Source organism: Manis javanica, chromosome 3, assembly GCF_040802235.1.
Source record: "Manis javanica isolate MJ-LG chromosome 3, MJ_LKY, whole genome shotgun sequence".
Taxonomy (NCBI): domain Eukaryota; kingdom Metazoa; phylum Chordata; class Mammalia; order Pholidota; family Manidae; genus Manis; species Manis javanica.
In genome coordinates, this window is record NC_133158.1 from 4,448,146 (window position 1) to 4,462,683 (window position 14,538).

The 14,538-nt window shown below is 45.6% G+C and overlaps 1 protein-coding gene across 7 annotated transcripts in view; it reads left to right on the forward strand.

The window, feature by feature from the left end:
• CACNA2D3 (calcium voltage-gated channel auxiliary subunit alpha2delta 3) overlaps positions 1–14,538 on the forward strand; it is a 699,185-nt gene that overhangs the window by 68,348 nt on the left and 616,299 nt on the right. The window lies entirely within an intron of this gene.

Sequence of the window (14,538 nt, forward strand, 5' to 3'; positions counted from 1 at the left end):
TCATGAAGTCCTCCAAATGCACGGGTTGTCAACTCTTGGCCCAATCCGGTATCGTCTGGCTGCCGCTGTTCCCTCCCCACCCCCCCAGACTGTTCCGACGGCTCCCTCTGTGGTAGCACCTTATCTCTCTGTAGTTCAATGTGCATCTCTTAGAGAAGGACTCTTTCTTGCTTTCTCTCTCTTTTTTGTTATTAGATGAAAGAGTCTTAAAGGAGAACATTACAGAAACTTAGTTCTTCAGAGGCTGCTAATAATGGTCATTCAAAGCAACATTTCCCAAAGTGCAGGGCACATGGTCATTGAGGTGGCATGCAGCAGTTGAAAAAATTTTATGTATTTGTTTTCCTGAATGTGCTTTATTTTATGGTGGGTGATCCTACCGTTCCATTTATGATACTAACATTAAGAAAGTAAATCAGTTTTAAAGTAAAAATATTAAGGAAATTATAGCATAGGTCAGGGGTCAAAGAACTATAACCTCAGGGCCAGATCCAGCTTATTGTTTGCTTTTTGTATGTAAAGTTTTATTGGCCATAGTCTCTCTCATTTGCTTGCATACTGTTTATGGCTGCTGTCCGCAGTAGTGGCAGAGTTGAGTAGTTGAGACAGGTTGTCTGGCCTACAAAGTTGAAAACATTTATTGTTTGCTGACGTGGCATAGGAAGTACATGGATGGAACATGTGTCAGGACCGTGTCACAGAGATAACTGACATTTGGGAAACGCCAGTGAGAACCAACCTTTTGCTTTGTAGCTGAGATCCAGGGAGGCGAGGTTGGGTCTGGGTCACCGGTCTGGGGTAGGAAGTCCAGTCCGTCTACCCACTTCTCTCCACTCCCGTTGCTGGGCTTTTCCCACCATTGCATGCTGCCCCAGGCTCCGCGCTAACATCCCAGATCATTTCAGATTGGGTCTAGGCCTCATGTTGGGCAGTTGTTCATTCCAGGTAGAAATAATCTCTAGTTTTCAGTGATTTAGCACAAAATGCTTTGTATTACATTTATGATGCTGCAGCCCCTCAAATTATTACAATGACTAGGAACAAAGTAATTTCAAAGACATAAGAAGGGTCCTTGTGAAGTCAAATAATTTACCACCAAATGAAATGCGGAGGGTCTCCTAGCATAGAATGTGGAGCTGACTCTTCTCTGGGCTATCAGTTTCATCTCCAGCTTCTGTGGCCGCCATCCAGCTGGGAGGGAAGCATCAGGTAAGATAAAACGTAAAAGCTTTCTAGCATATACTTGCAATTTTCTCATTTCAGTGCCCGCTCCTGCCGTAATTGTCAGAGTAGGAACAGGGCTGCAGACAGAACTGTTCTAGGGTGTTATGCTTCGTATCGTTCGGTTACGTAGGGTCAGGTACCCATAAGACTGTATTAACCCCTAGGCTTTTCTGATGTTTCCCCATTTTCTCACATCTTAGGCAAGTGCTTTAAGAAAACAGGAAGAGTTTTTAGATTGAGATTTCAGGATTTTAATGTGAAAATACTTTTCTTTATAGTTCATTTATTTATATCTTATTATAATATTTAATGGAAGATACAGCTTGCAAAAATGATTCTGTGGTTTCCTTAGAACGGCACTGTCCAATTTGACAGCTGTTGGGCCCCATATGTCTATTGAGTACTTGAAATATGGCTGGTGCGACAGATGCTGTGTGAACGTGAAATAAACATTGGACTTTGAAAACATAGTACAACAGGAAGAATGCAAGGTATCTCATAATTTAAAAATACTGATGACATTGAAATGATATTAGATTAAATATTTAATATTGGATTAAACTAAATTTGACCTTTTTCTTTTTACTATTTAATGTGGTTATTACCAGAAAATTTTAAATTACTCACATGATTATTACATATTTATTTTGGCAAGCACTGAATATTAAAATGAGAATGATCAAGAAAATTCTGAACAATCAGAGCAATGATGAGAAGCTTAACTTATTTGATACTGAAGAATATTGCTGTCATGTTTGAGGCTACAGTAATGAAAGAGGTGTAGAATTGATGCTAGTTTGATGAAGTGAAACATTTGGCTTAGAAACCAATGCTAGTATTTATGTTCAGTATATATAAAGATGGCCTCAAAAACTAGGAAAATATAGGATTAGTTAATAAATAAACAGTCTGCAACTAGTTAACTAGTTGGTAAAAGATTTGAGTTTGGGCCTCATGTTATGATATACCCCCAAATCAATTCTAGATAGATTAAGGAAATAAATGTAAGGATTGAAACTATTGAAAAGAACTAGAACATCATCTAGTCAAATGTATATTTGATCTCAGGATAAGAACAGTAGAATAAATTTTGAAGGAAAAATTGAATTGATGATGGAGAAATCAGACTTCATTCCTTAGAAAAATCTGATAAAATTAAAAAGTCTAACAATTGAGGTATAAAAACGGGGAACTTGTCTCAGTTTCTCCTGACCCCCTGAAGACAGGAAGTTCAGAAGACCACATTTAATGGACATCAGAACTCTGAATTCAACTGGCTTTATGCTTGCCAGTCTTTTGTTTATTTTAGAGTTGTCAGATTGAACAAATAAAAATACAGCACTCCCAGTTCAATTTGAATTTGAGATAAATGACAAACAGTATTTAGGGTAAGCATGTCTCACACAGTATTTGAGACGATGGTTTTACAAAAAATGTTGTTTATCTGAACTTCAAGTTTAATCGGGCATACTGTGTTTTACTTGGCAACCCAAACCTGGGAGTCCAACCCCCAGTGCGCAGGAGAGGGGAAAGTAGGAGTTAAGTAGTCACATGGCTGGGCATGGTGGAGGAGGGGACTGGGTCCACCTGCCCTGCTAATAGGCTCTCCCCCAACTGCCCCTTGGAGCCCTGGACCTCATCTCTGGCTCCTGGAATACGGGCGCCTCTTGGTCCTTAGAATGTCCAGGATTCTGCAGGATCAGCTGGCCCCCTGCTGCTGCAGGCAGTTAGCAGAGTGGGGGAGTCCTGCCTGAAGTCCCAGTCGCCTTGCTGCCTTCTTACATGCATCGATCTTGTTTGCTATGCTCCCCTTCCCATCGCTTATCCTTTGAGTTCATACACCCACTTCATTCGTTACTGTCCTTTGATGTGTTTTCAAGAAGAGGAGAAAAGTGCATGTGGTGTATGTAGTATGAGTAGTAGAAAGGAAGCCTTACTTGGAACACGTATGTCAACTATCTAGCTAACACATGTGTTCATTTTTGTTGAAAGGAAAACAATATGTACAGAGTGAAAGTTCTGTTGATGCCTCAGTTCCTAGTAGGCAACCAGGAAACTGGGGACAACAGGTGGAAGTACGAAGCCCATTTATCCCAGGATAGTCCCAGTAGTTATTAATAATAGTTATTAATAGTGTCCCTCCTCTTCTCCCAGACTTTACTCTCTAAGGATAGGAAATATGGTCAAGCAAGGCCTTTGGGAGAGTAGGTGGAAGTGCAGAGAGTTCGCTCACCAGTCTGGAGGTGGGAGGATTGTTCTCTGGAGAGAATGACTGTCCCTGAGGAAGCCCCGCAGCTGATACACACGTAGAGCTTCTGCTCAGCTTTGGGGGCCCCCCGTGTGAACAGACATGCAAGGATAACCAGGCTGAAAAGTCACCAACATGAGCGAGAGAGGCCACGCGACCAGAGAAAGAGTCCCAGAGACATGCAAAAATGGAAGACAAGAAAATTTTCAAAAAAGCCTACAGTCTCCTCAAAGATAAAAGAATATATTGAGGACAGAAAACGAGAGTAGGAAGCCATAAAAGAATATGGAGAAAAACGGAAAAGTTCTTGAAATGAAAATTGATAGCCAAAATAAAAAATGCAATAGAGAGTTTAGAAGACAAAATTAAGGATATTCCCCATAAATAGAATAAAATATAACAAAGATACAGAATCAGGTGAGGGAAGAATAGAAAGCCAAGAGATTGATCTACATGGTATAATATCTGACTAACCATAGCCCCATATGAGAAGAATCAAGGGGAGGAAATTGTCACAAATGAAACAGACAGTTTTCCAGAACTGAAGACAGGAATCTCAAGACACAAGAGTCTCGCCAAGCACAACGGGGGATGGCAATAGGTGGGGAGGCCATCCCTGGACACACTGGAGTGAGATTTCGAGCACCAGGGATAGAAGGACAATCCTACAGCCTGTAGCGAAAGAAGCAGGAATCTGATTGGCATCAAAGTTCACAACAGCAGCAGTGGCGGCTCGGAGGCAATTTAGCCAAGAATATGGCTTCCATTCCAGACTTCTGTGCCGCAGCAAAACTCGGTGAAGAGCAAGGGTAGAGTAATGGTACCCAGAACCCCTGGAATGTGGGCTTCCCCTTATTCTTCATCAAGTGGAGCATGTCTGATCTAGGGCACAGGTAACCCAGTGTGGGCCCCAGGAAGCCCCCTCTTGACAGCTGAGAAGGGGACTGCCTTTTGGCTGGAGCAGGAGCAATGAGGGAACCAGCGTGAGGTCTCTTGGAAGAAAGGAAATGGGGCAGGTAGATCATCTGATGTGATAAGAGCATAAACAATCAGCAAATGAAAATAAAAGGCAGCTATGAACACTTGGAAAAACTAAGTTCCACGAGAGGACATGTGATAATGACCTATTCCTTGGCTTAGCAGCGAGCAGTATGGTCAGGGTTTGCTTGTTGACTGTTTCAAAAATTGTAACTTTATCAGAAAGATGGAGGGAAAGCCGGGGATTGCGATGAGAGCTAAATTTTAATTCATCACAATACAATGTTAATTGATAATGCCTATAATTAATAATATGCTTATATTGCTACTTCACGATGTTTAACAACATGGAGGCAAATGCCAGGAGTAAAGAGCTGAGAGAGTTTAAAGTGGTTGCCTCTGGGGCTGGAACGGGGCAGAGAGTTGGCTGGGGCACAGAAATTGGGGGGAGGATGTCTTTTTGCTAAATGGTCAACATTATTATGTCAGGGTTCTCAGGTAAAATGCAGGATATTCAATGGAACTTGAATTCCAGATCAACAGTGAGTATTCTTAAAGTATACATATGCCCATATAATATTGGGATGAGCTTATTTTAAAAACTTATCCACTGTTAATCTGAAATTCAGATGTAACTAGACAACCTGTATTCTTTGTTGCTTAATCAGGCAGCCCTGTTATCCTGTTATGTTTATGTGCTGCCTTAAAAAAAAATCAGTTGAATCTATGGTTTTTTATAGATAACAAAGCTTTGAAGATGATACATCTACCTTGGTTGTGGGTCCCTCTGGGGTGTGTCATTAGGAAAGGGGAGTAGTCTCAATTTCTTCTTTTGCATTTCCGTATTTGAATTGTTTTTTTGCAAGTACATACTAATTTTGGGAGTTAAGAAAGAGTCATAGGAACAGGACAAGGATAGTGCTGAGCTGGGTATTGTGGCCAAGGTGCACTTTAATGGGCACCGTGAAGGGGCTGTGCTGTCTGTGTGCTGGGAGGTGAGGCCAAGCTGAGGGGGACATTTTGATCTGAGCTCAGGGTTACTAAGAGGTCACCCCAAGAAGAGGAAAAGTACTGAGACTGTGTTTGGAAGGGTAGAGACCATGTCCTGGGAGGAAAATCTCATTGCTACTGACATTCCCCAATTGTGATGGTCCTCCTCTCCTCATACCTACTCTTCTTTGGTCAGTTGGCTGGCCTTGATGAAACTCTGCTGTCACCCAGCACTGAAGGAGCAGACCTAATGCCAAGCTACACAGCAGCCACGTTGAGCTGAGCGGTGTCGGTTATGCATGGGTGTTCGGTTGTTTCTGATAAGGGATGATCCATGTAATTGCTGCATCAGTCAGGGTGATTAACCCTGCTTGCTTGAAACAACCCCCAAATTCCAGAAGCTTAACATAATACACATGTATTTCTTACTCAAGACAGGTTTGCAGTTTGCTTCCAAGGAGTGACTTGGGGCCTGGCCTCCTCTCATCTGGAGGCCGCACTGCTCGCTAAGGACTACTGGAACCCTTGGCAGGGCACTCTGCCAGCTGGTCACGCACAACAGTGACTACACACAGGCTGGAGGAGCATGCCTTAGGGGCCAGGCCAGAATGTGATAAACATCATGTCCGCTCCCAAACGCTGGCCATTTCTGGTCACATGGCCCCAACTTTTCTGCAGGGGAGGCTGGGATATGTAGTCGTTTTGAATCCCCAGGAAGCACAGGCTTAGGTGAGCTCTAGGCAGTGTTTGCCACAAAGAGCCATTGTGTGCTGAGCTCTCTGTGCATCATTAAGCCATTTACCCACCTGCACTGTCTCACTCATGCTGGGAGATGTGTTCTAAGGTCCCTGTCTTCCTCACCAGGAAAGTGAAGCGCAGAGACACTGCCATTCGCTAAGGTTGCACAGCTAGCAAGTGGGACGGCTGGGCTTGCCTGTGACCTGGTACCATTGTGCCTGAATGTCCCTCTGCTTGCGATTTAATCATTTATTTAAAAGAAAGAGCATCATGAGCAAATTTAAGACCATGTTTAAAATCTCTCTTGGATCCATTCTCATGCTCTTTTCCATTCGGTGTCCGAGGCTTGAAACAATGCATTTCCCTCCCTGCATGAATCCGCTGCTAACTGTTCTGGACGAATAGAAGTTGGTGTAAGATTCCTGCCAGCAGCCTTCTAGGCCAGGAGAGAGGAGAAACCTGCATTTGTCTGAGTTATCTTGGGAGTGTCAGCAACCTGGCAGTGTACATGTTGCATTATATGGGGAGTTGGCCCCTAGAGAGTGAGGAGACGGCTGATGGCAGCAGGGGACAGTGACAAATCTCTTCTCTCTGTAACTTGATCACGGGAGCTGTGAGATGGGGCCTTTTGACAGAAAGCATTTCCACAGATTACTTAGGGTGAACTTGCCCAGGTGTATCTGTTCTCTTGACACTTACCCAAGACCCAGAGCGGTGTGGTCTACAGCCCCCGCCAGCTGAGTGGGCCTTGGTGGGAGTCCTGTCTGTGGAGTCCCATGATGCACTGCTCCTTCTGGAGTCGGGGTAATTCAGTATCACTGACTCGTTTTGGTGATGAATTTCTTCTACGCTTTCCTGAAACGTCTGAGTAGGGAATGTGTTCTGGACCTCCTTCAGCTGTCGATCTTGCTCACTAACTGCCTCCCAAGATGTTGGCGGTGCGGACCACCCAGGGAAAGCGGGTTCCCCAGCCAGCCCATTGAATCCATGTGGAGGAGGTGGTCCCCAGGGGGCCTCAGCCCTGGCCCTGGATTGCCTGCTGTTCTGGCCAGGGGCTTGGGTACCACCCGGGCCTCCCCTCCCCCCCCACCTCACCCACTGTGGCCTTGCTGCTGCCGGGCCCCCCATTACTCACCGTGTCTCTGTTCGTGGTGGTGAGTGCCATTTGGGGCCCCTCCGGTGGGCTCCTCTCTGCTTCTTTCAGTTTGGACGGGCATATCTGGTTCTGGTCTTCAGGTAATCTCCGTGTAGGTGGTAATTAAGATAATTTTGTCATCCCAATTTTCCGGAATATTTGGTGTGGAGAATGAGGTGGGGAGGGACATTTCAGTATATGTTAGGTTCACCATCTGGAACCAGGGGCTCACCCAATTTTTAGAGGATTTCAAGATATGCATTGAAATAATTGGAGACTCTAAGGGTGCAACAAAATAAGATGAGATAATTTTGGTCACTTTAAAGGGAAGTCGTCCATCCCGTCGTGCCCTCCCAGGCCTTGGTCTGCACCTGGGTCTTGCTGTGAACTAAAGCTTCCACTGGCCCTGCATCTCAAGGGATGTGAGAGAACTTTTCATAGAACTTTTAACTAATGAAAATAGAGGTCAAAAGTAATTATTCCCATATCCATTCTGTACTGAGTGAGGCTGAAAGGAGTTCACCCATTAAATTACATTTTCAGTGTTCTGTTCCAGTATGTGCTTCTTTACAACTTATTTAAAGAAAGCATAATGTGAAAGGCTTTTAACTGATGGGAGAAAGACAGGAGCCTTAGTCAGTAATGGTAGAATCTCTCAGCTCGTCATCTGCTCAAGAACAAAGATTTTTTTAAAACCTAGACTCAAGCAATCCTTGATTATATTAATGGAACATAACCTTCATAGACCCTTCTAGAGGATAATCTAAAGCATAGGTCAGTTCTCTCTAGACATCTTTGATGTTGAAATTTTTATTATTTTGCTGTGTAGATTGTCTGTGCTCTTTCGGCCTCCAACACTTCATCAACTACCTAAGCAGTTTGTTTAAAAAAATCCCAATCTCTTTAGAGATGAATCATGCCCGTGTATCTCTTTTACTTAATGGAGATTTTTGATCATTGAAATTGAGCTGTATTTAGCAAGTATTAAATGAGCATCTACCGTGCACCATGCACTGTGCTAGGCCCTTAGGATCCATTGGTGAACAGAAGGGAAGAGTATCCATGTGCTGATGGGGCTCATGTTCTAGTGAGGGAAGAAACGCAAAGACATAAGCATAATAAATAAGAAAAGCACAAGGTCTGTTAGCAAGTGATAAATGATGGGGAAAAACAATAGAAAGGAAAGGAAGAATTACAGGTACCAGGGAGTGTTGGGGACAGGAATTCCCTGACACCTGTGGCTCAGTTGTCAGCCTTTGACTTTCCATCCTGTAAAACCAAGATGTTGAGAAATGACTAAGATTTTTGAACAATGAGGTTAGTCCTTTTAAAAATTGTTTTGTAACCTTAACTAAGTAGCTGTTGCTTCCCAGGTAATAAGACTTTCTAGTGTATTTTCTTTGTATGAAAAATTAACAAATATAGTTTAGTTTTTAAATTTTATATATATATATATTTATCTTGCATGGTGTAAGATAGCTTATATTGGCCTAAGAAGAAAGATCCATGTTTTTCATACGGGGTTTATGTTAGTTTGGTGAGGATACCGGGCTTCTGTAGACCTGCTGTCGGATACGGATTGGGTGCTGGAAGACTCAGGGAAGTCATGGGCATGAAAAGACTTTGCGAAACGCAGCTCATCAGTCATATCCCAGAGTGAGGCCACGTGGGAATCCCAGTGATTAGCACAGCCTCCAGGGGAGGCTTTAGCAAACCCATCGGCTGCTGTCGCCAGGGCCTTCTGCCGCCCATTGTTCCATTATGTGCCCTCCTCCCAAGTCTGTCTGCCATCCAGGGTTACCCTCTGCCTTCCAACCTGTACTGAGGCTGTGAGTGAGGCAGAAGAGGGAGGTAACGAATTCTAGTTGCTCTTGATAGTATGTAAATGACTAATAGGCTGCATCCTGAGCAATGGGACTGGGTACTGATGATTGAGTGGAGGGATGTGTTAAGAGAACTGGACATATAATGATGGGGGGAATCATTGAATATTATTTAATGTCTGTTTATCCTTCTAAATATATGTTTATGCATATATGAGCCACTACGAATATATATTCTTGTTGCCCTCTTTTTTTACATAAGTGATAACACATTAAATATTTTGCTGGAAGCCCTACTAATGTACTCAGTTAAGAGTACATTTTGGAAATCTTCCCATATTCGAGCACAAACACGTCCTTGATTCTTTTCACAGCCATAAAGGAGGGCATTGTGTTAATGTGTCATTATGATTTCAGCCCGGCCCCTCTGAGACACCTATCTTTTACTGTTATCCACATATGCCATCACTAATTCCTTGCACAGATGGCATTTCACATTGTGGGGTGCCTTTCCTTCAGAATAAATCCCTAGAAATGGAAATGTAGGGGAAAAGGCTGTGTATGTTGGTAATGACTTGGCTAAATTAACCCTTACACCCGCACCAGCCATGAATGATATGTGTCCCCACAGCCTTGCCAGGATGGTGTGTCAGTGAACTTTTGGACTTCTGCCCATCTGATAGGTAAAAAGGGATGCAGTTTTTGAGAAGGAGGGATTTCTTAGATCCCATTGTGCCCTCTGAATGGCCAGGTCCTCTCTGTTCCACATCCTCTCAGAAGAGCAGGTTACTAGCACCTCAGAACCTTTCCCCTGAACCCCATAACCTGCTCTGTATGGCAAGCATTCCTTACGTTTGTATGCAAAACTCAGATGTGTTTATTTTTCACAAACTGAGTGCCTCCCTTCTGTCTAGCTGTTCCTAATTGCTGTCTTCGTTGACAGTGACTCTTTTCTTTAGTTTTAATTTTCTATCTTTAGCTTCTTCATGACAGTAGATAGTCATCTATGAATTAATGCCTTAGTAATGAAAGGGAGCCTGTTATTCAAAGAATCTTATGAATTATTTCATTAAAATATATTTATAAGATATAAGTGATCTCATTCTTTTTCTATTCTTTTACATTTTAGGTTTTTAGGTACTAGACTTGTTAAAGGTGGGGGCCGGGGTGCATAATGGAGCCAGGCACTGTTGAAGGCAGATGCCTGTATTTAGCTAGGACGCCTGCAGGGAACACTGCAGAAATCTGAGGTCACTCACCTCTGTCTTGCCATGGCACCCCCCGCACACCTGAGGTGCCCTGTTCTGTGACGCTCCGGGAATGGGAAAAACCCTCAGGAATAGTCACGAGCGAGGCCAGCTCACAGCCGAAAAGTGGCTGCTCTGTAGACAGACAGGTGTAGGGGAGGAAGGCCTCAATCCCCGACTCCGGGCTCTAGTCTCCTCATCGTGAATAGGGAATGAGGGTGAGTCCCCCCTCCGGGTTATTCTCAGGCTAGTGGGCTGGTGTGTGCTGTAGGTGTCTAGCCCTGGGACCGGGGAGCCTCCAGGGCTCCTGCTGGCCCCTCCTTCCATGTTTATGCTTATATTCTCAGTTTCCCACCAACAGCCTTGCATCTGTGCAGGTGCTGTGGGCTCCTGCGTGATGATCCAAGGTCAGAACACCCACTGTCCCTTGTCCCTCGTGAAGCCTCCAGATGACCTGCTTTGTGGCTGGGAAGAGGGCCCAGAGCTAACAAATGCCTCCACAAATGGCTCCGGGTCTCTGAAACTGGGTCACATTTCCTTCCTTTAGGAAAATGCTCAGGTCATTTGCTTCCTGAAAAACCTTATTTTTTACACCTTTGAAATGTTGTTAATGGATGGTTTAAATAGAAATAATGAAATCTCTTTTCTTCAGGACTTCTCTGGCTGTATTGATTGGTATATTTCTATAATGTTAAGGCAACTATTTACCGGCCTGGGTTTGGGCCATTCAAGCCCCCCATCCTGCCCTCTGACCCAGGGAACATCCATGTCACAGAAACAATTGCTCCTGGTCCTCTCCTGGGTTCCAGTGTTCCCTGACGGATGTTTCCATCAGACTGGAAGGTAACATCCCCTCTCTCTCGAGCGGCCCTCACCATGGTTGTTACCTGGCACTGCTCAGAGGATGTGGGCTGAACTAAGGAATTCTGTGACCCGCTGCTAAATCTAGGGGTAGGCCTGCTGCCTTCAGCTTGCTGGGTACAGGGACTGGGTGGGGAACTTCAGTCGGGTTTTATACCCACCGTGATAGAGCTAAATAGCATTGTCAGGTTTTTCTCTAATAATGGAGAAAGATAGACCAGGGGACATAAGATAATGGCAGCAGCCATCAGGATAAAGGAAGTGTGGAGTCCAGTGGTGCAAATTTATATATCTTGGTGCCCCCTGCATTGGTGGGGGATGAGAGGAGAGAAAGCTGAAGGCTTTGACTCCTCTGGCCTTGTGTCCTTCTCTAGCACCCACTGTTGACAGCACCCATTCAGTAGGAGAAATGCCTGCAGAAGAGGGGACCCAAAAGTCAGGGGAGCAGCAGGTCCACTGTTGGGCTGACCCTGCTCGTGCAGGGGACTCTGTGCGCCTTGGCGTTTCACATGGAAATACGGGCATGAAGCCCTGTGCTGAAATCCCTTGGCCCGGGAGCTCAAGCCTCATTGGAATGAGGCCGTGGAGCATCTCGTGACAACCCAGAAAGGCTTGAGACACCTCTGGCAGGAACGAAGCTGGCATTTCATAATTCCCATGGGGAAATTCTCATATTCCAGAACACTCTGGTGGAGTTAATCCGTTCATTAGACCCATTGCTTGCAGTGCTCAAACATCAGTATTAACATTTTGTCTCTTGAAAGTACTTCTAAGTGCCACTGTATTAGTATTTTCCAGATCTTTCTTCAGATGAGTAAGCAGGAGCTCTGAAATTCCTCTTGGTACCTGGAGCCACTAGCAGGGGCCCGCCTTCCCTGTGCTCAGAGGGGCACACCTGGACCTGCAGGGCTGGTCCTGGCGGTGCCCGGTGCGCAGTCACTGCGGCTGACCTGAGAAGTGAATGGCTTGCATTTGCTGTGACTCTCATCACCACGAGCCACGTTCCTGCCGCAGGACTATGTGGAACTCCTCGAGGCATTAGAGCAGGAGGTGGGTTGGCGTCCCTGTTATGAAAGAAAAACTCAGTTACGTGTTTGTGCAACATCCCAGGGCACGGAAAGGTCGCCGCAGTGCAGTCAGGGAGACGCAGCCCTCATGGATCCACGTTCCAGCCACAGTCTCGAGGCGATGAGGCCAGACCAACACGGCACTTCTGCTGTTTTCTGTCTCGTGACACCTACTTACCAGTAGTAATGATGAGCAAGAAGTGGCCACCTCGGTTCTTGTCACTCAGTGCTCAGAGGCTGACACCAACAAGGGCTGGGGTGCAGGACCCAGACCCTCTGAGCTAGGGCTGGAGTCTTGCCGACAAGCCTGACGGAAGCCGACGGTCCTGCATGAAACACGGTGCCCTGGAGGAGAGATGGAGATGTGACCCCTGCTAGGCACCCATCAGCGAGAAGTGGCTGCCAGCTCACGCATCCCTAGGCCCCCTCCCACGGGTCCTCCCTGGCCGCAGAGCAGCCGCAGAGGATGAGCCCACCGCCTCCCTTTCCCGTATCCGTATGTGCATGTGGCCTTGACCTTCTGATTTAGAAGATGAAATTTATCTTGTCTTTGTTTGCTGGGGTTGCCGTACCCTCCCTCTTTTCCCGGAAGGCCAAGCTGGTGAAGATAGGAGAGGGGCTAGCACATTCTCTACTTTTTCATCCATCACTCAGCCTTTCACATATAATTTCCAAACTTGGGTCTACATTCCAGGGCCTGTGGCTGTGCAACTTAACTTCCTCTGGTCTCAGTTGACCAAAGAGAAATAAGAGTAATTCAGGGAGGCGTTCATACGTGTATGTATGTCCCATTCAAAGGCTAAGCTTCTTAAATCTGAGCTTGTCCTTCTGTTTTGGTTAAAAATGTCCTTTATGAAATGACTGTGATAACAGATGGGAGGGGTGTGTGTTTGTGTGTGTGTTCCCTCTTTGATTTTCTTACTTTGTTAAATAACTCAGCAGTCCTGTGCTGGTCCCCCAGATTAGGTGGTCCTCACCTTTTTTGTGGGGGCTAAGAACCCCTTTGATTGCTGTGTACTCTCCTGTCCACCCATATTCACTCCCTGCTTTTAGTTTTGGGGAGGTGCTGGTGGATGGTCTAAGACACCCAACCCCCACCCTTTGCAGAAGCCGTTTTATAATTGAGGAGGAGAGGCCGTGAATGTGGGATCTGTGTGTTGTGAACCGAGAAGCTTTTAAATATCAACTTCACCATAATACTTTCTTCACAGTCCAGTGATTTTTAAAAACATCATGTTTTTGGGATGTTTAAATATTCCAAATATATACAGACTTTATATAATAATAAACAAAAGCCAATATTTGTGCAATTGTTGAAATATCCACTTTCCTTTAAAATTTGCGCAGACAGGATGTTATGCACTCCTCGTGTGTGGGGGTTGGGCCAGGCCTACAGTTGAACTTCTGGATTAATATCAACATTTTAAACTAATTAGGTAAGGAAAAAGCATTTCAAAGAAAACATAACAGCTTCTTGCACTTCAGCTGGAGGGCAGCATAACATAATTGTCTGGTTAGAAAAGCCTTTCAACGTCAGTGATTTCACTGAGCACGTTTGAAGGAAACCCAGGAATAATGCATTAACTATTTTGTTTTTGTCAAAAATATTCCTCAGTGGGAGACAGCCGTACTCAGCTGGTGACTGAAGCCACCACAGTGGCGTGCAGTGGGGAGCCGTTCAGGTAGTGGGGATGCTCTGAGGACCTGCCCTCCCGGGCTCGGGGGCTGCTGTGGGGGCAGGCCCAGCAAGGTGGGCTGGTTTCCTGGAGCTTCTGTTTGGAGAACGGAGACAAACCAGGACAGAGCCCGACAACAAGACCAGTCATTGCAGGTAGTGACGAGTGCCAGGAAGCAGGGAAGACGAGCAGGCGATGAGGTGGGGTGGGGTTCCATCCTGCTGGGGAGTGACAGGAGGCCCGCTGGCAGGTGGCCCGAGGGTCTGACAGGGAGGCAGGTCTTATTTCCCTTTTTCCATGGAAAGTAGCATAGGCATGGGCCCTGGGGACTGGGCCAAGGACGTCTCTAGCAGGGTGGCAGTGCCTTCAGCGACAGATGTTTACCTGAGGTCTCCCCGCCGTGCACATGGAACACCCTGTGGCTGCCCTGTCTCCCTTTCGGCCCTTCCAGTTCATGCTGGGGCTGGTGGATACCAGCTCTCAAGAGCCCGCTGTGCTTATTGCTCCCAGTCTCAAGTTCAGTGACTCCTTGTTGGTAGCTTGAAATTGGC